This window comes from Lissotriton helveticus, chromosome 9, assembly GCF_964261635.1.
Source record: "Lissotriton helveticus chromosome 9, aLisHel1.1, whole genome shotgun sequence".
Lineage (NCBI taxonomy): Eukaryota > Metazoa > Chordata > Amphibia > Caudata > Salamandridae > Lissotriton > Lissotriton helveticus.
The window spans coordinates 706,553,091-706,580,249 of record NC_136070.1 but is presented as its reverse complement, the minus strand read 5'-3'; the positions used below and the strand labels follow the sequence as shown (position 1 = coordinate 706,580,249).

At 45.6% G+C, this 27,159-nt stretch overlaps 1 protein-coding gene across 1 annotated transcript in view; it reads right to left on the bottom strand.

Moving 5' to 3' along the window:
* The window catches only part of LOC144781812 (serine/threonine-protein kinase D3-like), a 690,012-nt gene that overhangs the window by 107,802 nt on the left and 555,051 nt on the right, over window positions 1-27,159 (bottom strand). The gene's annotated exons all lie outside the window — the stretch shown is intronic.

Genomic DNA, 27,159 nt, shown 5'->3' with positions numbered 1-27,159 from the left:
GGTCGCAGTTGGGGTTCTTTATGGATGTAGGGGACAGTTTTTAGGGCTCAGGGTGGGTGGACTGGGGACAGGGTCGTTTTTAGTGCATGGGGTTTATTTTTAGGGCTCAGGGCGGCGTGGGGTAAAGGGACAGTTTTCAGGGCTAGGGGCAGGGGTATGATCTTTAGCACACATGTCCCTTCACCAATCAATCCTTTACCACAAAATTGTGTGGTAAAGGCATGCGTGGTAAAGGCATGCGTAGTAAAGACACGTTCATGGTTAAGACTGCATGGTTCAGTCATGCGTTGTTCCATCATACAGCCATGAATCAAAGAATCTCGTCTTCCCCTGGCTCTTCCACCCTATTGTGTGGAGACGATCAGTTTATATAGATTTTACCCTGGTGTAACTCCGCCCATTACTGAAAAGGGTTATAAGGGATTGGAGGACAGGAATTGCAAGAAGGGATTCCTCCCCTCACTGTATTGGCTCAAAGATCGAAAAGACAATCCACCCAGACCCTTTTAAATGGATGCTCACCCTTTTGCTTTCTCCCAGGTAGAGTCTTGTTGTCTCCAATGTTTTGCCTACTCAGGCTTCGTCCCCAAGGCCTCTATCATCTTAATTGAGATTGCAGTAGTAATTCCCCACACCATTTTCAGCTGAGGTCACTGAATATGCCTTTCTCTCCAAACACTGCAATGTCAGTCTTCCACTAATGCAGCCAACCAATGTTGCAGAGACTTTACTCCAGAAGAACCGGGATGAATAGGGCCTGATCATGAGTCGTTAGGTCTATTCTGACCCGTGCATAACCCCCTGTGTATGCACTGGTCAGAATTACGAGTTGCAAGGTATTTCCCTATCCAATAATTATTGGATTAATTAATTCCCTCAACCTTCATTAAATTCAGCAAGTCAAACTAGTGGAGATGTAACAGGGGAAAAGCATACAGTATTTACTGTACCTTGCGGATGTTTTTCCTCACAAACTTGTAATAAGTGTTACTTATCGCACCCAATAAATAACCTACGCTATAGTATATTTATTTATCAGATTCGAAAAATAGCTTGTATACTCCTAATCAGATCCCTCAAGTCTTGTCTGGGAAACTTGTGGCTAACACTAAGGGGTGGATTACGATCTCATTAGGGAACTCTTCTGACCGAATCGGTTTCAGAATTGTTTCAGAACAAATGCAATTCTGCCAGTCCAGCAGACTGATTATGATGCTTCCAATTATTGTTCAGTCGGATTCCCATTGACTTCAATGGGAGCCAGTATTCCGAATGAGAACACTGGCTCTCATTGAAAAAAGGGGCGGGTGGGGAAAACCTTGCACCCTGTGGTGAGCACCCCAGGGTGCCTGCCACATTGGGCATGGTTGGGAAGAGGTGTCCCTTGGGTACTCCTACAGACCCCATTCGTATGCCTCCAGGTGAAGGAGGGCCAGCAACGGGCCCCCAAAGACAGATGCCGACAGCCGTTTCGTGTCGAGCAGATGGAATCGGAATGGCTCTCCGAATCGGTCATCGTAATCGCTCATCCGGAAACCATGTCCATAGAGCTGTACGAATCGGCTCCAAAAGACTCAGGCTGTCTGAATGCCTTTCGGAACTGATTTGGACTGTCCGAACGGTTTCCGGGCATCCTAATCAGTAATTGGGAAATGTGTACGATTTGTTCAGAAACAAGGGTTCTGAATCGGATTCTGCAATACCGAATACCATTCGGAGCCTTTCCAATTACATCGTTATCGGCCCCTTAATAGTGAGTAAATGGCCCCATCTAGATTTTAAGGACAGAGTACTCCACCATAAATGTTGAGCAGTTCCAAGCCCTCCATACTGATTGCCCACCTACCTCCAATTAGAGTATGGTAGACAGTTATGTTGGGTCAGCAGTGCCCCTGGTGACCCTGTTAGTGGAAATCTTACTGACAGCCCAACAGAATTGGAGACATCGGTGTAAGTACTGCAGGCCATTCATCCTGTTTATGTCTGGCTTTCTGATGTACTTTACTTCCGTTCTGGACCTTACAAAAAACAGAAGGACATGAATAGAAGAAAATGACCCTATTCCCTCCCAGGATTAATCTTTTTCTCAAAAATAAAAAGGTTGCTGAGAGGCCCCATGGAACATAGCGGCCACTCATAAATCTTTTAGTGCCATTCAGAGGAGTCAATTTGGTGCTGACCCATCCAAAGGCACAGAGACCATACTTGCAGCAATCTCTAAATATTTACAGGTTGTACGTCCACCAGGGTGGTGGATTTGAGACAGCCCACAAGTCTGGAATTAGATAACCCTCTGATAACTGTCCACAGTGTCTGACCATTCACAACCTCCTTCATGAGGCTGGATGCCCTTAGAAGTGTGTCCTGCAGCACAGTACTGTTGTGTTGCTTAGATACCAGAAATAATTTACTAACAAGCATTCCTGGAATGTTTGTGTTCAACTGTTCATGCAAGGGTTGGGACAATTGAAGGGAGGACAACAGGAATGCTGGACTTGTCCTTCTGTGCTCTTCAGGCGATAAAGCTATTTTATTACAAGGACTGTGCGGTGTCCTTTTTGACACTGGCGACGAGCGCTGAAGAGCTGCGAGGATTCATGATTGCAGCGGATTTAAAGGAGTAATTTTCAATTTTGTGTTTTTCACATCAGATACTACAGGCAGCTGTAAGCTTTAAATGTCATGCCTGCCATTCATGTGGAATTGGGGAAGCGCAAGTTACTTGTGAGGGAGCCGGTCGAATTGGAGGCGTGTATTCCTGAAGATGGCGACTCGGCACGCGCGGACTCCTGGTGCCATTGCGGTCAGTTACCTCCTCGCGGTTTGCAAACCACTCACGCAGCATGGGAGCAAGTCAGCCTCCCTGCCCAGTGCAATGTCTGTGCAATGCTCTCTGGAGTTGTCGGACGACGCAGCATCCGGCTGTGACGAGATGCAGGAAGTGACGTCATCAAGCGAGGTCACGCAGGGTGACATCGCAAGCAGCTATTTTGTTTATTTTAAAATCAAATTTCCGATCTTCTCATCGGTATACCGGCATTTTGGCAGAGAAGTTAATAACCTGAATTTTGAAACGAGGAATTTCAAGATAACTGGAATACATTTGGTTTCAACTGTATTTACTTTATACATTTTTATATTTTTTTGTCTTCATCTGGTTGGTTCATTTTCATTATTTTTTTTGCTTTTATATGTTGTTGTGGGGGACTATTTTGACCTAATTCATCCTTATGTCAGCCTGCCTGGGTACCTCTTGTGTGGTGAAGGACAAGACAGTGAACTAGTCCTTGAGTGAACTGTGGACACTCGACAAGTCCATACACTATGAGTACCCAAAATTATAATATCAGTCCACCTCAAGCATTTTGCGCAGCTGGTTCAGAAACCTCTATTAAATGGCTGGAATGGAGGGCATATTTTATGAACTACATAGTGGCAGTGGATGAGACTGGAAAATGGCGCAAATTTTGTTAGTGCCAGCAGGATTGAAAGTGTATATTCAAATCACTAAAACTGTGATTTATGGTGACATAAATTGATATGATCTAGCCTTGTTACGCTTAGATAATTATTTTGCACACAAGGTATGTATTGGAATTACGAGATTCACATTTTTCCAAAGGAAACAAGGTAAATCTGAGGCAGTCGATAACTACGTTTCAGAACTTCAAACGTTAGCATTAGATTGTAAGTTAGAGATCAGGTAGTTATGCATGCATAAAACTACGCAACACAATAAAGGCTTTGGGGTAACAGTGAGGCACTTTTGGAAGAAGCCCTAAGCAGAAATGTCTAGTAGATGTGCGGTTGTGTTGAAAGAAGATGCACAAGATACCTTGTTAGTAAGTAAAGTAAACGTGGGTAGGGATTGACTGGAGAAACCAGGGGTTTCAAGATATGATTGTGGAAAATCAATAACTAAAGAACAGGTGAGGTGTTACAGATGTAATAGCTTAGACCACTGTGTAGAAAAGTAGGATCTGCTCCTTATAGTTACCCCCACTTTGTGCTTGGTGTTACTCTGTTTTGACTAGTCTGACTGGGATCCTGCTAATCAGGACCCCCGTCTATCTGCTTTATCCTTACAAATGTTATGCATGTACTTAAATACACTCCAGATTGGATACTGGGGTACCCTTGTCAGTCCCTAGTACATGGTACACATGTATCCAGGGCATAGCTACCCAGAGGCCTTCCATGGGCTGAAGCATGTTATATGCCACCCATGAGAGGACAGGTAAAATGGAACTACAGGCCTGCCATTGTGGCCTGTGTAAGAGGGTGCAAGCAACACTTACTTCATATAAAGGTTTACAATATCTATAGGGCACTAGCCACCCCTCTAGCAGGCCTTGACAATCCTGAAGCCAGGGTGCTGGGTTTTACGTGAGAAGGTGCCACTGCATGAGCAGAGCCCCTCTGCAGCCTTCGGAGTCCATTCTCCAGGGCTGGCGGTGACACAGCCAGACATATAGGTAGAGGTGCATTATATGTTCACGTAAAATGCTATCTCGAAAATGGCTGCCACAAAGCATGCCGTGTTTGGTATCAAACACCTTGGAATTATACCTCCACACCGGTAACTGGTGTGGGAGGTATGATTCCACCAATCTGAAGCAAGTTTTGTGGGTTCTCTGGTCTTCCCAATACCAGCATTCTTGACCCGGGCAGCACAAGTACAGGATTAAGTTCAGATACACCCAGAAGACACAGAATCAGGACTGGGTGGACTTTGTGGACAGTGCCATTAAGGCTCTGGAGTGCTGGTTGCTTGGCAGAAAAATGAATGATTTTACAGGATTATACAACTTGATTATCAGGGAGCAGATCCTTAATAATTACCAAAATCACTTGTTGCATCAATACCTGGTTGAGTCGATCTGACTTCTCGCCAAGAATTGGGAAAGAAGGCAGATAAGTGGGTCAGAACCATGGTGAAGCAGAAAAATCAAAACACTGGTGGTGACCAAAAGAAGCAAGATGCAAAAATGTCAGATACAGGTGGCGACAAGGGTAAAGATCAAAAGTCTTCATCAGGGCCCCAAAAACCTGCATCTGGAGGGGAGTCACAGTCCAACAATGGAAAAGGCTAAAAGAAACCCTGGTGTTACCTAAGTAAAGAAAAGACCCATTGGACAAAAGATGCAAATTGTCCAAAGGCCAAGGATTCAATTCCAACCACCACTGCCCCTAAGGCAACTGTTCCCCCAATACAGTTTCAAGTGGTGGTACAGGGAATAAGGGATTAGTAGGGTTAACCTTGGGCTCTGGTATGGATTCTGGCTTAGTCATAACTCCAACTCAGGCTGTGCTTGTCTGTAATGGTGGCATGGATATTGCCACCCTAATTGTCAGTCCCAGTAACCAGGACAAATACAGGCAAAAGCCTTTGATTAATGGTAAGGAGGCCATGGCATACAGGGACACAGGTGCAAGTGTCACTATGGTGACAAAAGATCTTGTGGCCCCTGACCAGATCCTAATTGGTGAGATGTACCAAGTGACCAATGCTAACAATGTCAGGACTGATCATTCCTTGGCAGTTGTTAATTTCAGCAGGGGCGGGGTAACTGGCCCTAAGAAAGCTGTGGTTAGTAGGACAGTAGTTTTTTTTTGCAAATTCCTTGTGGGGCTGAAAGCAAGATGGCGAGGGCGTAGAGCACCGTGGCGGAGCTTTTACCCTTGACCTCCTGAAACACCCCATAGCACCCCATTGGGTGGCTTACCTGCGGGACGCTGATATGGATGAGTGGTGCTCCCTGAGGCGCATCAGAGCCCCCTCGCTTTCTGGATCTTTTTGTTCTTGGGCTGAGGCATCTATCAGCCTGTTGGCGCGGGAGGCACCAAGGTTGTGCTGCTCAGTGACAGCGGTGGGTCAGAGGTGGAGCAACACCGGCGTGAGAAGCGTCTCAACCGTGAGACTCATTTGATCACTTCACTGTACTCTGCATGCATGGGCGGGTCTCGCTACGGCTGTCTGCGCTGAACTTGCCCGGAGGACACGAGCGGCTGTAACCTACAGGATTATTGCATCTGAAACTGGAAGAATACCTCCAAAAACAGCGAGGCAAGTCAAATGGAAGTCAACCCAGCCACAGGGGTCAAGTCAGGAGTCTTCACCGGTGAATCCTGAGACTAATGCAGGTAAGCCCAATGAGGCGCGTATTCCAAAGAAACAGCAGGACAGTATGGGGGCAGGGGAGCAGAGGAATCTCACGGAAAGAGGGTAGGTCGGGGGTAAGAAAAAGTGTGTACCTAAGAATGTGGAAGATTCAGGGGCAATCTTTGATGGGGCAATACAATCACCACTTCAGCTTCACCCTAACCTGCCATCATGGATTTTTCAAAATTAGGGATGGTCCAGGGAGTCAAAGTCATTCTGAATCCCCATATGAAGCAGGCTCCAAGACATCCAAAATAAATCTCATTGAAGGCACGAGTGGCAATACTGTGGAGCACAAGGAGGACCGGGAGGAAAATGAAACACCACACAAAGCGGCAGATAATGACATATCTTTGCTTGATGCATCAAGCATGCCACTAACAGTAACGATGGGGGAACAGGGGGCCTCTGCTAGCACAGAATGTGATCTGAGAAAGATGACTCAGGAAGGCACCAGGAATGAACATGGTACATTGTCAGACATCCAACTCTATGCTGATGGTCCACTTGGGGGGTATCCCATGGCACTGACCTAGACGGGTTATTGACGGCCGACATCATATCTGATGCGACGGATAAATTATTCTCCCTTACCGAGGACTCACAGTCAGGAGCTTCCGACTCTGATTTAGGACGCAGCAAAACAGAGGACAGTGCCTCTACTTCAGGCTCTAGCACATTGGAAGCACCAGAGACTGCCCTTAAGCACCAACAATTTCATGGGTGCTCAAAGGATCTAAGGGCCACATGGAGTCACGAAAAAAGAAGGGAAAACGTATCTCTGGCTCTGGTTAGAAATGGGATTATTCTCACACGAGGAGTATGGGACCTACGGACTCAGCACCTGCCCTCGCTGGGAATTCTATAATTAAACAGCAAGGCGAGGTAGCAACCAATATAAATCTGGCCTTGAGTCTGATCCTGGAGTCAATTAAGGAGCATCATACAGAGACCAGGGCTGATGGAAAGGAAGCAAGACAGGCCACAATGAAATTGGAAGGAGCAGTACGGAAAGTTGGGCAAACCTGTGTAGAAATCGGTGAACAACTGGACATCATGGAAGAGAGAACATCGGTTGTTGAAAAGGATTTGGTCGCTGTGAGAGAGCAAGCAAAATATCATGAAACTCAACTGACAGATGTCATGTGGTAACTGGAGGACTTGAAAAACCAACAGAGAAGAAATAATCTCAGATTTCTTGGGATTAAAGGAGGCCTGGAAGGGGATGACATTTTTTTTTCCTTCTGGACCTTCTTAAAGAAGCCTTCCCCGAGCTTGCGGGGTGTGACTGGGACCAGGAAATACAGAGGGTTCACAGGTTTCTATTCATCCGTCATAAAATGCCTAGCCGAGACTTAGACCAGCCGAGGGACATCCTGGCCTTTTTTGGTAATTTCTCGGTAAGACAGACTATTTTCGAGAAAGCTCGTCCTGGGGCCAGAAGGCATTATAAGGGTGCTTCTTTTTTTGTTCGCCCTGACTTCTGCTATATAACTGTTGAGCGCAGATGGCGATTACGGCAGTTAATTAAACCTTACCAAGATGCTGGCTTTGAGACTTTTTTGCTGGCCCGTATAGGCTAAAAACAATTGTGAGAGGGTCCGTGAAATTCTTTACCTCTGAAATACAGACCAGAGAGTATCTGGAACAGACACAGATGGAGAAGAGAAGTGTGTAAATAGCTGGTTAAGTGGGCCCGGATGAAAATTACACAAGATAGCTACTTTTGCTATACAGATGGTACACTTTAAAATATACCATAAATCTTTTTTCCTATTTTTCTAGTTTTTGATCCTTTCTCTGCTGTTTTGAGTCTCTATAAACTGGAGAGATATGTTTTCTGGGGGCCTTCCTTTTCTGTCTTTCTGTTATTGGATGGATAACCTGCATGAAATTGCAGTTTGACCAGGTGTATAGGGGGGTTTGGGGTGGAGGTGCCACAGTGTTTCTTGCTTCCTCTATCACACAGACCTGGTGGGTCTGGCTGCTTTCAAGGGTAGGGGAGGGAAGAGGGAGGGTGGGTCAGAGAGGGTTGCAGGGGTTCTGGGTTTTGGGGTTATGTGATAATAAATCGGAATGCAAAATGCAGCTAAAGAATGTTTTTGTTTTATTATTCGATTTTTGGGAAAAATTAAAAGTTGGAGAGCAATGTTTGTATAAGAGTTGAACAGAGAACTTTTGTAGACATTATAGGGCCTATGTTAACATGAGGAAAGGAAACATGGCCAGAAAAGATGACTTACTGTACCATGCCTAAGATACGCATTGCCACTATAAATATCTGTGGTTTAAATGATGGGGCTAAAAGGAGAAGGATCCAAGATGATCTTAAATTTCTACAAGCAGATCTGCTATGTCTTCAAGAGACTCACATAGCCTGAAATGATTATAATGTATTTGCTTCTTTAGGCTTTAAGGTAGTCGTCTTTACAACTCAAGACCTGAGGACTAAGGGGGTGGCATTTTTATGAAAGGTAGTGCCATTATATGTGTGAGAAAGGCAGTGGACAAGAATAGTAGATGGATAATACTGGAATGTAGAGGAGGGACAGGCACATTTACTTTATGCTCAGTATGTGCCCCGATATTAGACAACCCTGGTTAACTGAACTTTCTAGCAATTGAGCTACCCTCCTGGCCGGCACCATATTAAATCTGTGGGGACTTAAATATCAATGGATCCAGAGGAGCTTCAGAGGGGGACGGGGTATCAAGTGGGGAGAGGAGTTGGCCTAACGGCTAGGGCGGTCAACCTAGAATCTAGGCAACTGGGTTAGAGTCTCTGCAATGACTCTGAACATCCTGTGATTCTGGGCAAATCACTTAATCTCTCCTGCCTAACAAAAAATGAATGTGTCCTCATGTAATGCAACTGGTGCTATGTAAAGCACTCTGATACCCGATTCAGGTCAAGTTCGCACTAAATAAAACTCTGAAAAATAAATAAATAAGGGGCGTAAACCTCAATCTTCCAGGGCAATGAAAAACCTTTTACGGGATATCGGCCTGGTGGATGTGTGTCCTAGCCTGATGGGTAATGAGTCAGGATACACTTATTACTTTGCTCCCCACCGCAAGTTTGCCAGGCTCGATAATTTTTTAACATCACCATCCTTCCTTAAGGTAGCCAGTGTGGAGTTATTTCCCAGAGTGATGTCTGATCATAATCCACTAGTCTTTGAATTTTTCCTTGTTGAATTAAGAAGGGAGCATAATAGGTGGACTTTTGAAAGAGCACTTCTTTCTGACCAAGAGTATGTTAATTATATGAAGGGTTGGATTAGGGAGTTTTTTAAGTGCCCCCTAAGCATGATCTGGGATGCTTTTAAAGCATCAGTAAGAGGTGAGACTCTGCGATTTAGCTTGAGCAACCAAAAAAAAGGCGCAGGACAAATTCAAAGTTTTTATTAAAGACTAGCTCTTCTTGAGACAGAAGTAATCAGCACAGTAAATAATGGAGGCGATTTTTTTTCAGTTATAGATTTAATCGTGGTCACTAAAGCATCTCGCAACGATTTCAACGCCACGAAGACGGCGGGCAGGTATCTTGCCAAGAGGCAGCAATGCTATGAATACAGCGAGAAAGTTGGCCGACTACTAGCAGTTAGGGCCAGGCAACAGGTGGCAGCAGGGCATATAAAGCAGGTCAGGAGAGAAGTAGTATCAGATCCAGCGCTTATTAGGGAGGCTTTCAGCGAGTTTTATGAGGAATTATTTACAGCTTCACCTGTACGGGTTTTTTTATATGCATGATTAACTGCATGAATTCGCTCAGAATGTGAGGGGGTCCCAGGAAGAGATTCATTTGGCTCTTCAAGCCCTCCCATCGGGTAAAGCCACAGGTACTGACCGCATACCACTTTAATTCTATAAATACCTTTTTAAGTGAGACCTGTCAGAAAATTATGGGACTACTTAAGGAGGTTAGGAACGGGCCACACCACTGGATTCATGAGGCACCGCCTACATTACTATCTTTTCAAAGAAAGGCAAAGACCCTATCAATCTGGGCTCCTACAGGCCCATAACACTTTTAAATAGTGACACCAAGTTAAATTCTAAGATTGTTGTCACCCAACTTAATAAAGTAATGCACCACCTGGTATCAGTCTGGCAACATGGTTTTATCCAGGGGAGGGGTACGGCCGATCATGTTAGGCATGTAATTTCACTTTTTGATGCCTCTGAGGCTCTTATGAAACCTATGGGGGTAGCCTTCTTGGATGCCGAGAAGGCCTTTGATAGGGTGTCATGGAGTTATCTGTGGAGGATTCTGGAATCTAATGGCCTAGGAGTTTTGTTTATCAGAGCTATACAGGTTTTGAAAATAAACACTACAGCAAACCTGCAGATAATGGGAGAAGAGTCTGAGGCATTTCCAATAGGCAGGGGAAGTAGGTAGGGATGTCCTTCCTCCCCTCTGCTATTCGCATAATATATAGTGACTCTCCTGACCTGGTCGGAAGAGGTCGCTCCCCCACCCTCGCAAGGCGCTCTGACTCTGGGGTATCGTAGCGCTCTGACTCTGTGACTCACAAGCTGTTCCTCGACGCTCTGACTCTGTGGTATCGTAGCGCTTTACAAGCACACCCCAGCGCGACCTTTTGCTCTGCTTCACTGCCGCTGCCTGCTTAGCTCATTGTACTTGTTGATTGAATTGTATGCACTGTGCGCTGTGAATTGTTTGGGCTGTTCCGCCAAGCCTGCGCTTTGTTTACAGATTGCGCTTCACTTTGTGCCCGATTGTGCCTTCTAATCATCCCCAGGCTACTTTCGATTTCCCCGTAGTTGCAGCCATTTTGTTGTTTGTTGTTTCCCTGACCGTAGCTCCACCCCGCGCCCGCCACCCAGCTGACCCTGCCTTGCCCCCGCCCCCTCCACCACCCATATATGACAGTAGTTCCCGCGCGCAGCGTCTACGCGCAGCGACCGCGCCCAATTCGCGCCGAAGGTGCGCCAAAGGTAAGCCCGTCTACGCCCGTCCGCGCCTGGACCGCGCCCAGCACCATACCCCCTGGCCCTCGCTCTGCTCAGCCCGCCCGCATTACCTACGATGCCACCACCCTCCTAGCCCTCAACCCCGGCCGCTCCACCAACTGCGTCCAAGCCGCTCCTGGACAAACCCATGGACCTTTCTCCTGCTACTCCTGCAAATTCAGCGGCACCGACAACATCTCCGCTACGACCACACCACTGACTCCCGACCCCAACCACCTACAATGCATCCTTCTCAACACCCGCTCGGTCCACAGACACGCCATTGACCTATGGAATCTACTAGACACCATTTCTCCAGACATCGCCTTCCTAACGGAAACATGGATGAACGCTTCCTCCGCACCAGACATCACCATTGCCATCCCTGAAAACTATAAGATCACTCGCAAAGACCGTACCAGCCACACAGGAGGAGGAATCGCTATCGTACATAAGAAATCAATCCGCATCTCAACCAGCTCTGACGCCAACCTCGCCAACTCCGAACATCTTCACTTCCAGATCCACATCGACCCCAAAACCACACTCAGAGGCACCCTCCTCTACAGACCACCAGGACCCCGCGCAAAATTCAGTGAAGACATCACGGATTTCATCACTCCACACGCACTCCCCTCCAAAGAATACATCCTCCTGGGAGACCTCAACTTTCACCTTGAAAAGATCAACCACCGCAACACCACCACCCTCCTGGACAACCTCGCCAACCTCGGACTTAAACAACTTGTCACTTCCCCCACCCACATCGCAGGTCACACACTCGACTCCATTTTCACCTCCAGCAATCATGTCTCCTTCAGCCACACTACGGATCTCCTCTGGACTGACCACAGCTGCGTTCACTTCACCTACAACAAGCCCAAACCCACCAACATCCTCCAACCAACTCTACAAAGAAACTGGAACAAAATTACCATCGACCAGATCTCCTCATCGCTCCTTCTAAACACCCCAGCCCACTCCTCGGATCCAAACCTAGCCGCCACCAACTTCACTCTATGGTTATCCAACACCGCCGACACCTTAGCGCCACTGAAAAAACGTCAAAGCAAACCTGGCAACAAGAAGGCCTCTTGGTTCAACGATGATCTTAAGAAGTCCAAGAAACTCTGCCGCACCCTTGAAAAAGCTTGGAAAAAAGACCCAACCACCAGCACCAAGGACGCCTTCAAAAACGCCACCCGCACTCACCACCAACTAATACGAAAGGCCAAGAAAACAGCATTCAAGGATCGACTAGACAACAACGCCCACAACAGCAAGGAACTTTTCAACATCGTCAAGGAGTTTTCCAATCCCTCGGCCAACTCCAACGACATCACCCCCTCTCAAGCCCTCTGCGACTCCCTAGCCTCATTCTTCCACAACAAGATTGCAGACATCCACAACAGCTTCGCCAACCAACCCGGAGTCCAACCCACCCAACCACATGCTAAACACTCTCCCCCCGCGAACACCCTTAACGACTGGAACCCAATCTCCACTGAGGACACCATCCGCCTGATGAACTCCATCCACTCAGGATCCCCCACAGACCCATGCCCTCACCACATCTTCAACAAAGCAGACTCCGTCATAGCACCGCACCTCCGAGACGTCATCAACTGCTCCTTCAACTCCGCCACCTTTCCGGAAAACTGGAAACACGCTGAACTCACCGCCCTTCTGAAAAAACCCACAGCGGACCCCACCGAACTCAAAAATGACCGCCCCATTTCGCTCCTTCCATTCCCGGCCAAAGTAATCGAGAAAGCTGTCAACAACCAGCTCGCCGCTTTCCTCGAAGCTAACAAATCCCTCGACTCCTCACAATCTGGCTTCCGAGCAAAACACAGCACTGAGACCGCCCTCATCGCAGCAACAGACGACATTCGAACTCTACTGGACAATGGAGACACAGTCGCCCTCATCCTCCTCGACCTCTCTGCAGCATTCGACACAGTCTGCCACAGCACCCTTTTACAACGCCTTAGCAACATCGGAATACAAGGAAAAGCACTTGAATGGATCACCTCATTCCTCACCGGAAGAACCCAGAGAGTCCGCCTTCCACCATTCAAGTCCGAGGCCACCGAAGTCATCTGTGGCGTACCACAAGGATCCTCTCTCAGCCCCACCCTCTTCAACGTTTACATGAGCCCCCTCGCGACCATCGCCCGCCAACACAACCTCAACATCATCTCTTACGCGGATGACACTCAACTGATCCTTTCTCTCACCAAGGACCCCAGCACCGCCAAAACTAACCTACACGAAGGAATGAAAGAAGTTGCTGAATGGATGAAACACAGCCGTCTGAAACTGAACTCAGATAAAACAGAAGTCCTCATCCTTGGTACATCCCCCTCTGCATGGGACGACTCTTGGTGGCCGGAAGCCCTTGGAAAAGCACCCATCCCGACAGACCACGCACGGAACCTAGGCGTTATCCTGGATTCTTCACTCTCAATGAACAGACAAGTCAGTGCCGTATCCTCATCCTGCTTTAACATTCTTCGCATGCTCAAAAAAACATTCCGCTGGATCCCCACCGAAACCAGGAAAACAGTCACCCATGCTCTGGTCACGAGCCGACTGGACTACGGAAACACCCTCTATGCAGGCACTACCGCTAAACTCCAAAAGAAACTCCAACGAATCCAAAACGCCTCAGCCAGAATCATATTAGACATCCCAGGCAACGAACACATCTCTGGTCATCTGAAAGACCTCCACTGGCTACCCGTCAATAAGAGAATCACTTTCCGACTGCTAACCCACGCACACAAATCACTCTATGACATCGGACCGGAATGCCTCAACTCACGACTGTCCTTCTACACCCCCTCCCGCCAACTACGGTCTTCCAACCAAGCCCTCGCCACTGTACCTCGCATCAACAAGACCACCATGGGAGGCAGATCCTTCTCATACCTGGCTGCTAAAACATGGAACTCACTCCCCGCGCACCTTCGCCTTACCCAGAACCACCTAGCATTCAGAAAGCAACTTAAAACGTGGATATTTGACAAGTAATCCTCCTCCCCTTCCTAAGCGCCTTGAGACCCTCTGGGTATGTAGTGCGCTATATAAAATTCTCTGACTTTACTTGACTCTCTGACATAGTTCCTTTTCTCAGATGACTGGAGGCCTCCTCTGATATTCCTCCCTAAGGCTACGGGGTGGGACACAAAGTTATTGACGTATGCCAACAACATGGCGATAATTACCTCGGACCCTGATAAAGCACTGTCCGCAGTAGAAGCTGTTGCTGAAAACTTTGGGATGCAATCAAGCTTCTCGTTGAATAAGGCAAAAACTCAGATCTTAATAAATAGATTTACCTCTGCTTCTGACTGCAGGATTGTGGAGGAAGCAACATACTTAGGCATACACATTAGGGCAGAGGTGGAAGATATTTTAGATATAAATCTTGATCCTATGATGGGGAAAATTAAGAATGATATGCGGCGATGGGACAATCTAAAGCTGTCAATATTTAGGGGATGCAATTTAATTAAAATTATGATCCTGCCAAAATTAATTTATATATTTCAACCAATCCCTCTGGAAATACATAATAAATGGTTTAGGCAAATCAAGAAGCAGGTGGCTAGATTCATCTGGTCATACCGCCAGACTAGAAGATCCAATGCATTTTTATCCCTTCCTTGCGATAGAGTTGGACTCGGGTTACCTAATTTTAAATTATATTACCTCGCCGCAGCTCTACAATATTATTGGCCTCTCTTTGGAATTAGGGCGAGGGAAGAAAACAAACATAGTTTTGTTCGTCAATTATTGAGAATCTGATTGGCTCACGGGCCAATGGCTGCCTTTTGAAAATTTACGAACTAATTTCTTTTTTTTTTAAACACTGTTTAAGATTCTAATTGCTGCATTTCGTAATTGGGCGGGTGTTCGGAAAAAACTTGGGCTGGGTAGGTTTAGCAGCTACACTCAATGATCAGCTCCCTAAGGTCCTACAGGATGAGTGCTTGGCAAGGTGGGAAAAAAGGTGGTTTGTACAGGATGGGGGATCTTCGGGCAGGGGACCACATTGCATCTTTCGAAGTGGTTAGGGCATGATTTAACATTGGTCATCGTGATTTTTTAAATTTTTTACAACTTAGGGACTTTCTTCTTAAAAAAGCTGGGGGTGCAGCGGGCTTCGCACAGGTAGCTCTGATCAAAGTATTAATAAGGGCCTTAGGCTCTTCGATCTCACAACTGTATAGTTGCTTGTTGGAAGGGAGCAATGATGACCTTGATAAGCCGGGGGTCTAAATGGCGGGGTAGGTTAGGGGTCCCGGACTCTTGTTTTCTTAAATCAATGGAGATGGGTGACTCTATAATATGCTCTGCTAATCTGCGGGCACAACATTTGAAAACCCTTTTTGACCCATATATAACGCCCACGAAAATTTTAAAGTGGGGTTGAGTGGAATGGACTCAGTGTTTTAGGTGTAAGACACATGATGTGGACTTGGTCCATATCTTCTCTACATGCCCCAGTATAGAATCGATCGGCCGAGAAATATCTGGCTTACTGCGCCATGTATTGAAGGAGGATGTCCCGCTCTCACCTCAGCTCATGTTATTAGGCGTAACGGCCCAAGATGGGAAATCTGGAGAAGAGCTTATATTTACAGCAATGTCAGTTATCAGAGTCTGAGTTGACTCAGCCTGGTAAGACCCTTCTCCCCAACTCTTCAGCAGTGGAAAGGCCGATTTCTGCATACATTAAATCTGGTAAAAAGTACTTTATGATCAGACAAGCAAAAAAGGGAGGATTAAAGCGTATAGGATCTGGGGGCCTGTAATTGGTTGAACTACTTTACCTGCCCAGGATGAATGAATTTGAAGGCTGTGATTAATAATGTTTTTGTATATATAATGAAGTTGGGTGATGAATTCGATGATATATATTTTTAGGTACTCATCCCCGGCCTGGCACATCACTTTATCTTTATTGTAATCTAAATGATTTTAGCTCTCTGCTTTCGATCTGGTTAACAGCATATATTTTCTTAAAGCTGGATACGCTAGTCTTCACTGATTAATGAATTTCATCAGTTTTATATAATGGAAGTGTTGGTTCCTTGAAATGTAGTCATGTGCATTTTGACTTGTGCTGCATTTGCACATTTTCCTTCTGTTTATGAATTATACAAAAAGAAAAAAGAATGTTAAAAAAGGAAGCTATGGTTAGGTCAGACCTTCCAGTGGAATGCTTGTTGGGCAATGATTTGGAGACCTCAGCCTGGGCTGAGGTGGAACTTAGGACTCATGCAGCAATACTGGGTATCTATGCAGATGTGTTTGCTGTGACCTGGGGTCAGGACAAACTGACTTCTACTGAACAGGCCCTGGATTCATGAAAAATGGACCAGGTGCCTTCCAAGAGAAGGCTATGTCTTCCCCCCAGGCTCAGAGAGAGGATCAGTCTCTTAAGGGAGATGATCTCAGTCCCTGTAAAGGACCTGTCTCAGATGAACTTTAACCTGATCAGGTTGAGTTCTTGGGAACAGAGGACCCTTCCAGGGCAGATCTGAGCCAGGAGCAGCAAACCTGCCCGTCTCTTGAACCCCTCAGACAGCAAGCTGCTGTGGAGGCTGCTGGGAGTGTCAGTGGATCCCACAGGATCTATTGGGAGGAGGGACTCCTTTACTCAGAGGGTTGAGACCCCATGCCTGGTGCCACCAGGAGGTTGGTCATACCTCTGAGGTTTAGGGGCTTCTCATTCACCTTGGCACATGACATTCCCTTAGCAGGACACCTAGGCCAAAGTACGATTTGGGGCAGGCTTGTCCCTCACTTTCACTGGCCTCACATGTCTGAGGACACAAAGGAGTTTTGTTGCTCCTGTACCACCTGTCAAGTGGTAAGTCAGGTGGTACCACAAAGGCCCCCCTCATACCACTACCTGTGGTGGGGGTTTCCTTTGAGAGGGTTGGGATTGACATAATTGGTCCCATGAACCCTCCTAATGCATCTGGGCACAATTACATACTAGTGGTGGTGGACCATGCCACTAGGTATCCGGAAGCAATACCCCTTGGAACCACCACAACACAATTGTTGGCCAGGCCCTCCTGGGAATCTTTTCAAGAATGGATTTCTCTAAGGAGGTCTTAACTGACAGGTACCAACTTCATGTCAAGTTACATGAGTGTGGAGTGAACTAAAAATTCACCACACCCTATCAGCCACAATGCAATGAGTTAGCTGAGAGATTCAACAAAATCCCCAAGGGCAAATTCATGGGCCTCCCAGAAAAGCTTAGGTGAAACTGGGATGTCCTGTTGCCCTGCCTTCTCTTTGGCTACAGAGAGGTCCCACAGAAGGGGGTTGGTTACAGCCCTTTTGAATTCTGTTTGGGCATCCAGTTAGGGGTCCCCTGCGTTTAGTGAAAGATGGATGGGAGTTACCTCTCAAACCACGTAAGCTAGACATTGTGGACTATGTACTTGGTCTCCACTCCAGGATGGCTGAGTACATGAAGAAGGCCAGCAAAAACCTTGAGGCAAGTCAAGAATTGCAAAAAGCTTCACGTGACCAAAAGGATGTACTGACAGTTTATCAGCCAGGACAGAATGTATGGGTGTTGGAGCCTGTGGCTCATATTATAATTGAGAAGAATGGAGAGGTCACTTACTTGGTGGACCTTGGAACTTCCAGGACCCCCCATAGGGTGCTCCATGTAATCAGGCTCCAATCCTGTGAAGACAGGGCAGACATGGGCTTGCTCATGGCTACTGATGAGAGACAAGAGGAAGAGAGTGACCCACTCCCTGACCTCCTCTCACAGAACCCTAATGATGGCTCAATTGATGTTATAGCTGTGGCAGGCAGCCTCACTTAGCAACAGCATATTGATTGTAGGAAGGTCCTCAATCAATACAGGCATATGTTCTCTTTAACTCCTAGTCTGATCACCTGGTGTACTCATGAAGTAGACACATTCGAGAGTCTACCTGTTAAAAATAGGATTTACTGGCAGCCTGGCCATGTCAAAGTTTGCATCAGGACGGAGGTCCCTAAGATGTTGAAATTGGGAGTGATTGAACCCTCAGATAGCCCTTGGGCTAGTCAGTGGTCCTGGTACCCAAACCTCATATACAGGGTGGTAAGAGAGAAATTAGGTTTTATGTGGACTACACGGGGCTCAATGCAGTCACTAGGACTGATGCTCACTATATTACTAGGACAGATGAACTCATTGACACTTTGGCCTCAGCCAAGTTCTTGAGCCCATTTGACCTCACTGCTGGATATTTACAGATCAGACTAGCTGAGGATGCCAAAGCCCAAACAGCTTTTTCAACCTCTAGTGGGCATTATCAATTTATTGTACTGGCCTTTGGTTTGAAGAATGCACCTGCCACATTCCAAATGCTGGTGATTTAAGTCCTTACAGGCCTGGAAGCCTGTAGTGCAGCATATCCTGATGATTTAGCTGTCTTTAGCTCCACCTGGGAGGATCACATGGTCCACTGAAGAATGTTTTGGAGGCTCTGCAGAAAGCAGGTCTCACTATCAAGGCCACCAAGTTCCAGATAAGGCAGAGTAAGGTTGTGTACCTGGGTCACCTTGTGGGTGGAGTCCAGGTTCAACCATTGCAGAAAAAAATCCAGACCATCATGAACTGGGTTGCTCCCACTACCAAGACTCAGGTCAGAGCTTTCTTGGGCCTGACTGGGTACTACAGAAGATTTGTGAAAGGATATGGATCTATAGTGACTCCCTTAAATTATCCTACTTCAAAAAGAATGCCCAAGAAAGTTCAGTGTGGTACAAAAGTGGGCTAAAGAACGGTGATGGATCACACCCGGATCTTTTGACTGGGTGTGAGTGTTTGATTGGTTCAGATGCTCCGTCCATCACCACCCCCTTTGGTACCGCTTTGGCCGCCATATGTGTGGCAGGGTATGCTCAGACGTGAGTCCCTTGCTCACTTTGCCACTGGATTCAAGCAAGCCGGGCTGAAGGCGGCTGTAATGCCAGAAACCGGTCCTCGGAAGCTTGTTTCCGGTCCAGGGAAGGCATGGCTTGGCAGTTCGGGCTGGACTGTTCCCATGAGGTACAGGGCCAGACTGATTTGCATATAGCCATGTCTGAACTGGGGTGGCAGAGTGGGCTAAAGACCGGTGATGGATCAAACCCAGATCTTTTGACTGGGTGTGAGTGTTTGATTGGTTCAGATGCTCCGTCCATCACCACCCCCTTTTGTACCGCTTTGGCCGCCATAAGTGTGGCAGGGTATGCTCAGACGTGAGTCCCTTGCTCACTTTGCCACTGGATTCAAGCAAGCCGGGCTGAAGATGGCTGTAATGCCAGAAACTGGTCCTCGGAAGCTTGTTTCCGGTCCAGGGAAGGCATGGCTTGGCAGTTCGGGCTGGACTGTTCCCATGAGGCACAGGGTCAAACTGATTTGTATATAGCCATGTCTGAACTGGGGTGGCAGAGTGGGCTAAAGAACGGTGATGGATCAAACCCAGATCTTTTGACTGGGTGTGAATGTTTGATTGGTTCAGATGCTCCGTCCATCACCACCCCCTTTTGTACCACCAAGAAAGTTCAGTGGACAGTTAGCTGTCAGAATTCATTTGATGATCTCAAGCTGGCTGTGTGCACTGCTCCCATTCTGCAAAGTCCTGACTATTCCAAAACGATTCATTGTCCAAACAGATGTATCTGAGTTGGGGGTAGGGACTGTGTTGTCACAACTTAATGCAGAGGGTCAGGATCAACAAGTAGCTTTTATTAGCAGAAGGTTGACCCCCAGAGAGAAACGTTGGTCAGCCATTGAGAGGGAAGACTATGTTGTGGTTTGGGCTCTGAAGAAGCTGATGCCATACTTTTTGGCACTCACTTCATTGTTCAGACAGACCATAAACCCCTCTTATGGCTAAAACAGATGAAGGGTGAAAACCCCAAGCTTTTGAGGTGGTCCATTTCCCTACAGGGGATGGACTATACATTGGAACACAGACCTGGGAGTAACCATGCCAATGTAAATGGACTCCCCAGATGTTTCCACTTCGAACATGAAGATTCAACTGGGCAAGGTTAGTCTCATCTCCTTACGTAGCGGGAGATGGGTTGTGTAGGAAAGTAGGATCTGATTCTTATGGTTACCCCCATGTTTTGCTTGATGTTACACTGTTTTGACTAGTATGACTGGGATCCTGCTAATCAGGACCCCAGTCTATCTAATTTCTCCTTAGAAATGTTATGCATGTACTTAGGTACACTCCAGATTTGATACTGGGGTACCCTTGTCAGTCCTTAGTATATGGTAAGCATGTACCCAGGGCATAGGTACTCCAGAGGCCTCCCATGGGCTGAAGCATGTATTATGTCACCCATGAGAGGCCATGCAAAATGGAACTACAGTCCTGCCATTGCAGCCTGTCTAAGAGGGTGCATGCACCACTTACTTATATGTTTACTATATCTAAAGGTCACTACACTTAAAACCTATCAGTCACCCCTCTAGCAACCCTTGACAATCATGAAGGCAGGGTGCTGGGTTTTACATGGGAGGGTGCCCCTGCATGAGCAGAACCCCTCTGCAACCTTCGGATACCATTCTCCTAGGCTGTTGATGATGCAGCCAGACATATAGGTAGAGGGGCATTTTATGCTTGTGTAAGATGCTATCTCGAAATCAACTGCAACAAAACATGTCGTGTTTGGTATCAAACACCTTGGAATCATGCCTCCACACTGGCAACCGGTGTGGAAGGTATGATTCCACCCTTCTGAAGCAAGCTTCGTAGGGTCACTGGTCTTCACGGTACCAGCCTTCTCAACCCGGACAGCACAAAATGGTTGCTGCCAACCAGAGACACATTTCTTCCCTCCTGCTGCTGAGCCAAGCTCGAGCAGGGGAAGGTAGGGCAATAGGCATCCTGTCTCAGGGAGTTGTTACCACCTCCCAGACTGGATTTAGTGTATTGGGGTTGGGTGGGTGCACTTTCAAAGTGCCTGAAAGTCTGCATCCTGGGCACACTTGGTGTCCCTGTGCATAGTCCAGTTCAAACCAGTACTGGGAGCCGTTGGCTCCATCTCTGGTGTGAAACTGGACATAGGACATGGGAGTATCCTCCCCACTGTCCTGACCCTCACCTGGGAGGGTCCCCAGAATCTATCCAACCCTCTCCCGTGGGTAAAAAAGGGCTTACCTGGCTTTAGGACCCTAGATTAGATGTTCTTTGGGGTCCCAGCAATTCTACAACCTCTAGACACTGTCTTGACTCAAGTAGTGGTTCTTATACCACTATTTTGGTATATGGCTTGGTCTCCCACCGGAGCCCACTGTGTATTAGTGCTACTTACGTTTGTTTCTGTGCTACAGTATTGTGTGCTTTGTATTTATCTGTGTTGAGCAGATACTATGAGGTATTTAAGGTAGTTTATAATAATAAATACATATTTTTATAACTACTGTGTGGTTCTCCTTTCATTTAAGCAACACAATAAGGTTGCATACTGGTTAAACAAGCTGCTTAACTGCTTAACATTCCTTCAAGACTCTAGACAGCTACCACTTGAATAGCTTTCTAAGGTTACCTTTGACCTCTTAAAATCACCATTTGGGTTGTTTGGACTGGTGCAAGGTGCCCACTTTAATTAGTGAACTTCATATACCACTCCAACTTCTCACAACTTGGCATACAGTAAGAACGGTTCTGCAGCTAAGCAAAAATTTAGCAACTGTGGCATTTTTGCCCATTATGCTATGGCGTGCAGGAGAAAAAACACGAAAATCATATTTATAAGTGAATTGGAAGAATATCCTGGTACGCCAGGTAATTCAGGAGAAGACGCATTCGTCAATAGTCTTGTTATAAATTTCAGGAACAACCTTTTGTTAAACAGCAATACTGTTGTTTGCGGGAATAAGCCAGAATGTTGGATGATGATTGGTGGAGTTCAACTAAAAAGTGTTGCTGACTCTGGCTGACCCTATACGATTACCAATGAAGGTTTATGAAAAACATCATTTGTAAATAAAGTAGGGAAGCACTTACTGGAACCTGACATACATCCTGAGGGTTACAGTGGGGAGAAGATTGATTTGATTGGTTTCAGGTGGTTCACATTCCAATTCAAAAATAAGCAAAATCGAGGAAAACTATATGTTGCAAAAACTGGTCCACCTGTTTTGGCGTGGGTTGACCAGAAAATGTTACATATCATACTAGATCCTAAAAGTAAGGAACAAGTTTTAGTTGTAGATAAATTCAGTACATTGGGGAAAAGAATGCAGGACCAATTTCCCACCGTTTTTAGTAACAAATTGGGGAATCTTCTGGGTTTTGAGCATCTAATTTGTCTCAAGGAGAATGCTGTTTCCAAAATAATCAAAGTCGTAATGTGCCCTTGTTGGTGAGAGATGAATTTGCAGAAGAACTTGAGAAATAAATTGATGCTGATGTAATTGAGCCTATTGAAGCTTCCGATTAGATCTCTCCGGTCATTCTCGCTAGATGGGGCAATGGCAAAATCAGACTTTGTGTGGACTTGCAGCACTTGAACACTAACATAGTGATTGACAGGTTTCCACTACCCAAAATTAATGAAATGGTCACATGCTTCAAAGGGGCTGAATGGTTCTCCACCACTGACCTTTCATCAACATACCACCAGAATTCCTTGTCAGCTGAATCCAGGAAATGTAGGTCATTCATTACTCCTTTTGGCTGCTATCAGTATAAGCGCATGCCTTTTGGGTTAACTTCTGCGGCAACTGTATTACAGTGTCTTAGGTTTCAATTGTTCAATGGGAAAGAAGGTGTTACCTTTTTCCAAGAAGACATCCTGGTTTTTGGTGCAAGTAAAAAGGAACATAAAGCTAGACTCCTTAATGTTTTAAGGATTTTGGAAAAAAAAAGGTCTCACTGTGGGGTATTCAAAATATGATTTTGCCAGCAATAGTGTTACCTATTTGGGTCATGTGATAGATGAATTTGGGTTTAAACCAAACCCCACATTGGTAGCAGCTATCGAAAATGCATCTACACCTGCTAGCAAGGATGATTGAGATATTTTTTAGCCATGGCAGAATTCGGTGCAAAGTATATTCCTAATTTTGCTGAGAAAACATATAACTTTCGCCAGTTACTCAAGAAGGAGTGTCATTTTTAATAGTCTCCTGATTGTGGGAATGATTTCAGAATTATTAAGTCGGCAATAGCTAATGCTACAGCCTTAAGCAGTTTTGATCCTGCTGATAACAGCATAATCACTAAGGATGTGAGAAATAAAGGTCTGGGCGTGGTTTTGTCCCAGTTGGATGACAAAGGAAAGGAACGAATAATAGCTTATGCTTCTAGACATTTGTCTCCTTGTGAAGCGAAATACCCCATCATTAAAAAGAAGCATTATCTTGTGACTGGGCCTTGGAGCACTTCAAATCTTTCATCTGGGGTAAGGGTTGTACTTTGAGTTGTCATCACAAACCCTTAATTAAGATTCTGACATCTGAGGGGTCGTCGAATGTTTCTGCAGGGTTGGCAAGAATTTCTATTCGAATATACAATTTTACTTACAGAATTATCAATACCTCTGGGAAGGATAATGTTGTAGCTGACGTCCTCTCTAGAATGCCTGCAATGCTAGAAGAGTGTGAGGATAACAAGTGGAATGACTTTCAAGTTGCTTCGATTCAAGATAATGGGTGTTCGGCAATAAATAAGACTGAGTGGGAGTTGGAATTCCAAAAGTATTATATTTTACAAGAAGTTGTCTCATATGTAATGAATGGTTGGCCTAAGAAGGAATAGCTCAGTGAAGCCGCAAAACTCTCTTGGGAAGTTAGATCAGAACTAATTTTGGATGAGATATTTTTGTTGGGAGGTGGGAGAATCATTCCCCCAGGTAGTTTACGTGCGGAGATTGTTGAGTTATGTCATGAGGGCTTTCTGGGATTAGCAGAACCAAGTCTATCTTCAATAATCAGTGTTGGTGGCCTGGGCTAGATGCTGCTGCTGAAAGAGTGGCGAGGGAGTGCTTTGCTTGCTGTAGGGCATACACAACCTTAAAAACCTTGTAAACATCAATTTGTGAAGGATTCATTCATAAGGAACCATGGGAGACAGTGGCAATTGATATCATGGGGCCTGTAAGTGATTCTATTCATGGTCTCCAAAGGTATTTAATCGCGTTGATGGATTGGTTGTCACGATGGCCTGTCATTTAAATAGTGGACAAGGCAGACACTGATGCTGCATTACAATTTTTGGATGAAATCTTTACGTCTGAAGGTATTCCAGCATGCACTGTAAGTGATAATGGGGTTACACTTTAATCTAACAAACCCAGGACGTATTTTAAAAAATTGTGCGTTAGGCACTGGACCACTTTCCGATATAATCCCAGTGGGAATGCAATGGTGGAGAGATTTAACTGTGTGTTGAAAGGAACCATACAATTAGGTATGAATAGAGGTGAAGATTGGATTACGCAAGTGGGGAAGATGGTTTGGACCTACTGTGTCACATGTAAGGAAGCTACAGGGTTACCGTCCTTTGTAATAATGCAAGGATGAAAACCTAGATCTAAGTTTAATCCGGCTCGGTTGTGTTTGTCTGGAGTTGAATCTGGGTTGAAGGAAGCACTAAGGAGCAGATTGGAACGAATGCATGACATGAGTAAACAATATTATGATATGATACATGGTGTGAAACCCACAAAGATTGAAGTGGGTGACTGGGTTCGGGTTAAAAACTTGGCATAGTTAGAAAAGGGGAGAATTGTTTTTTTGATGCCGAAGAGGTTGTAGAAGCGCTACAAAATGCTTTGAGATTTAGAAATGGTAAAGTTTGGAAGCTCAAAAGGCTGGCTAAAGGAAGGAGGATGGATGATAACGATGACCAAGAGGGTGGAACCAACTGGGAAAGGCTGCTGGATGATGGTGACTTAGATTTGGTTTCTGAAGCAAATGTATACTCTTCACAAAATGTTGGTACATCCAACGAAAATATAAATGAAGGAACAGGATCTGCCATATCAGAGGAGCAGGATGGTGTAGGGGCACCTTGTGTCCACAATGATGTCAAAGCGAATGATGTAGATACTTCCAGTAACCAAAATGTGGAACAAAAATTGGCAAGGGAAAGGACGGTCCCTGTTTGGTAAAAGACTATGTTGTAAACGATGCGTAGTTTATATCAAGACTACTTTTCTGTAGATTAATACCACACAATCTACTGAATATGCATTAGTTGTATCACTGTGTATTTTTAGCAATTTAGGATGTTCATTAATTTTGAAGCTTTTCTCTTTTAGTTTTTCTGTGTTCTCCTCTATCCATTTTCCTTTTTTTTAAATGTTTTATTTCTGTTTTTTCTTTCCCCAGTTAGTTGCTTAGGTTGTTCTTTTTTATTATGGAAAAAGGGGGAAGTGTTGTGTTGCTTAGCTACCAGGAATGCTTGACTAGCAAGCATTCCTGGATTGTTTGTGTTCAACTGTGCATGCAAGGATTGGGACAGTTGAAGGTAGGACACCTGGAATGCTGGACATGTCCTTCCGTGCTCTTCAGGCACTAAGTTCATTTAGAAAAGACAAGGGGAACCCAGTAGGTAGCTTAGGACCATGGGCATCAAGTATTTATAAGGGAACAAAAGGTCCTCAGCAAATAAGAATAAAAATGTGCAAACAAATATTAAATAGACCACAATGGGCTGCTATTAAGTTCAACGTCCCTTGTCCAGCCGGACAGGGAATTTTAATAATCAGATAAGTTTTTATAAGAAGAAATACAAATCGTAACCTTAGCATACAGGTTACAGTAGGGCACAGTCCTGTACCGTACAGAGAAGAAAAGTGAAAAAAAGTCAAAAAGAGTGAATAAGATATCAGGCAAACAGAGTGAGCTTGCAGGTCACTGTCACAAATTTAAATTAACAGTATATCCTGGAGTCAACCATACATAGAATACTTGAATAGGGTGAAGTGTATGATTACTCAAAGGAGTCGACGTTTCGATCCCACGCTCAATTATATAGGGGGATCATCTTCAGGACTTGAAAAATGATGTTGCCTGAATTTAGACTTTTTGCACGCCACTCGGAGTTGAGTTGGAGATTCAAGGATGGCATCAGAGCATTCGGTGGTAGGTGCAAGAGTGGGGCCCCGTTTAGGTAATCCGGGGACTCTGGAATGGATGGAGGCACAGCCAGGGATCCTCTGTTTAGCAAGGTGCTTATTACCACGATGCGTGGTGCAATGCGTGCATCTCGTTTAGTTTCTGTCTTCAAACGGGGATGTTCGGGGCGGCGTGAGCAATGACGCCGTCTTTAGGAGCGCGGCCAGTTGGGTGACTAATCCGCGGAAGGTTTGAGCGATGTCAGTAGCGGGCTGTGCCTTGCCGAATTGCTTCCGCTAAGCTAGCGGGCTGTGCCTTGCCGAATTGCTTCCGCGAAGATGATCCCACTATACTTTAGGAGATAGGGATCGAAACGTTCGTCGACTGTTTAGCAGTACTGCTTGTTTTATGAATTATTTTTTACGGCAGTTACTGTGGGTTTGTGCTTATCCAAAAATTGTTTGTACTATATTATAAGCCACCCTGTTCTCCTTGTTTGCCTGTAAACTCCTTCTTCTTTCCCCCTGTATTGTCTTCTTCTGACTAGGTACAGGCTTGTGCCCAGTTATCAATGTGCGACCTGTGTCGCCCTATTCTGCTTATACTAAAATTGTTTTCATAATAAATGCTTCTCGGTCCGGCTGGACATTGAAGAAGATAAACGCAGCCTTCATTACGAGTCTGTGCAAATTATCTTTCCAAGTATGATTCATAAAACCTAGGACCTCTGTTAAACAAAAATAACCAGTTCCACCCGTGGTCCTTGGCCATTCTTACGGGTTCCCTTGTATACCGATACCTACATCATTTTTCAAGTCCTGAAGATGATCCCCCTATATAATTGAGCGTGGGATCAAAACGTTGACTCCTTTGAGTAATCATACACTTCACCCTATTCAAGTATTCTATGTATGGTTGACTC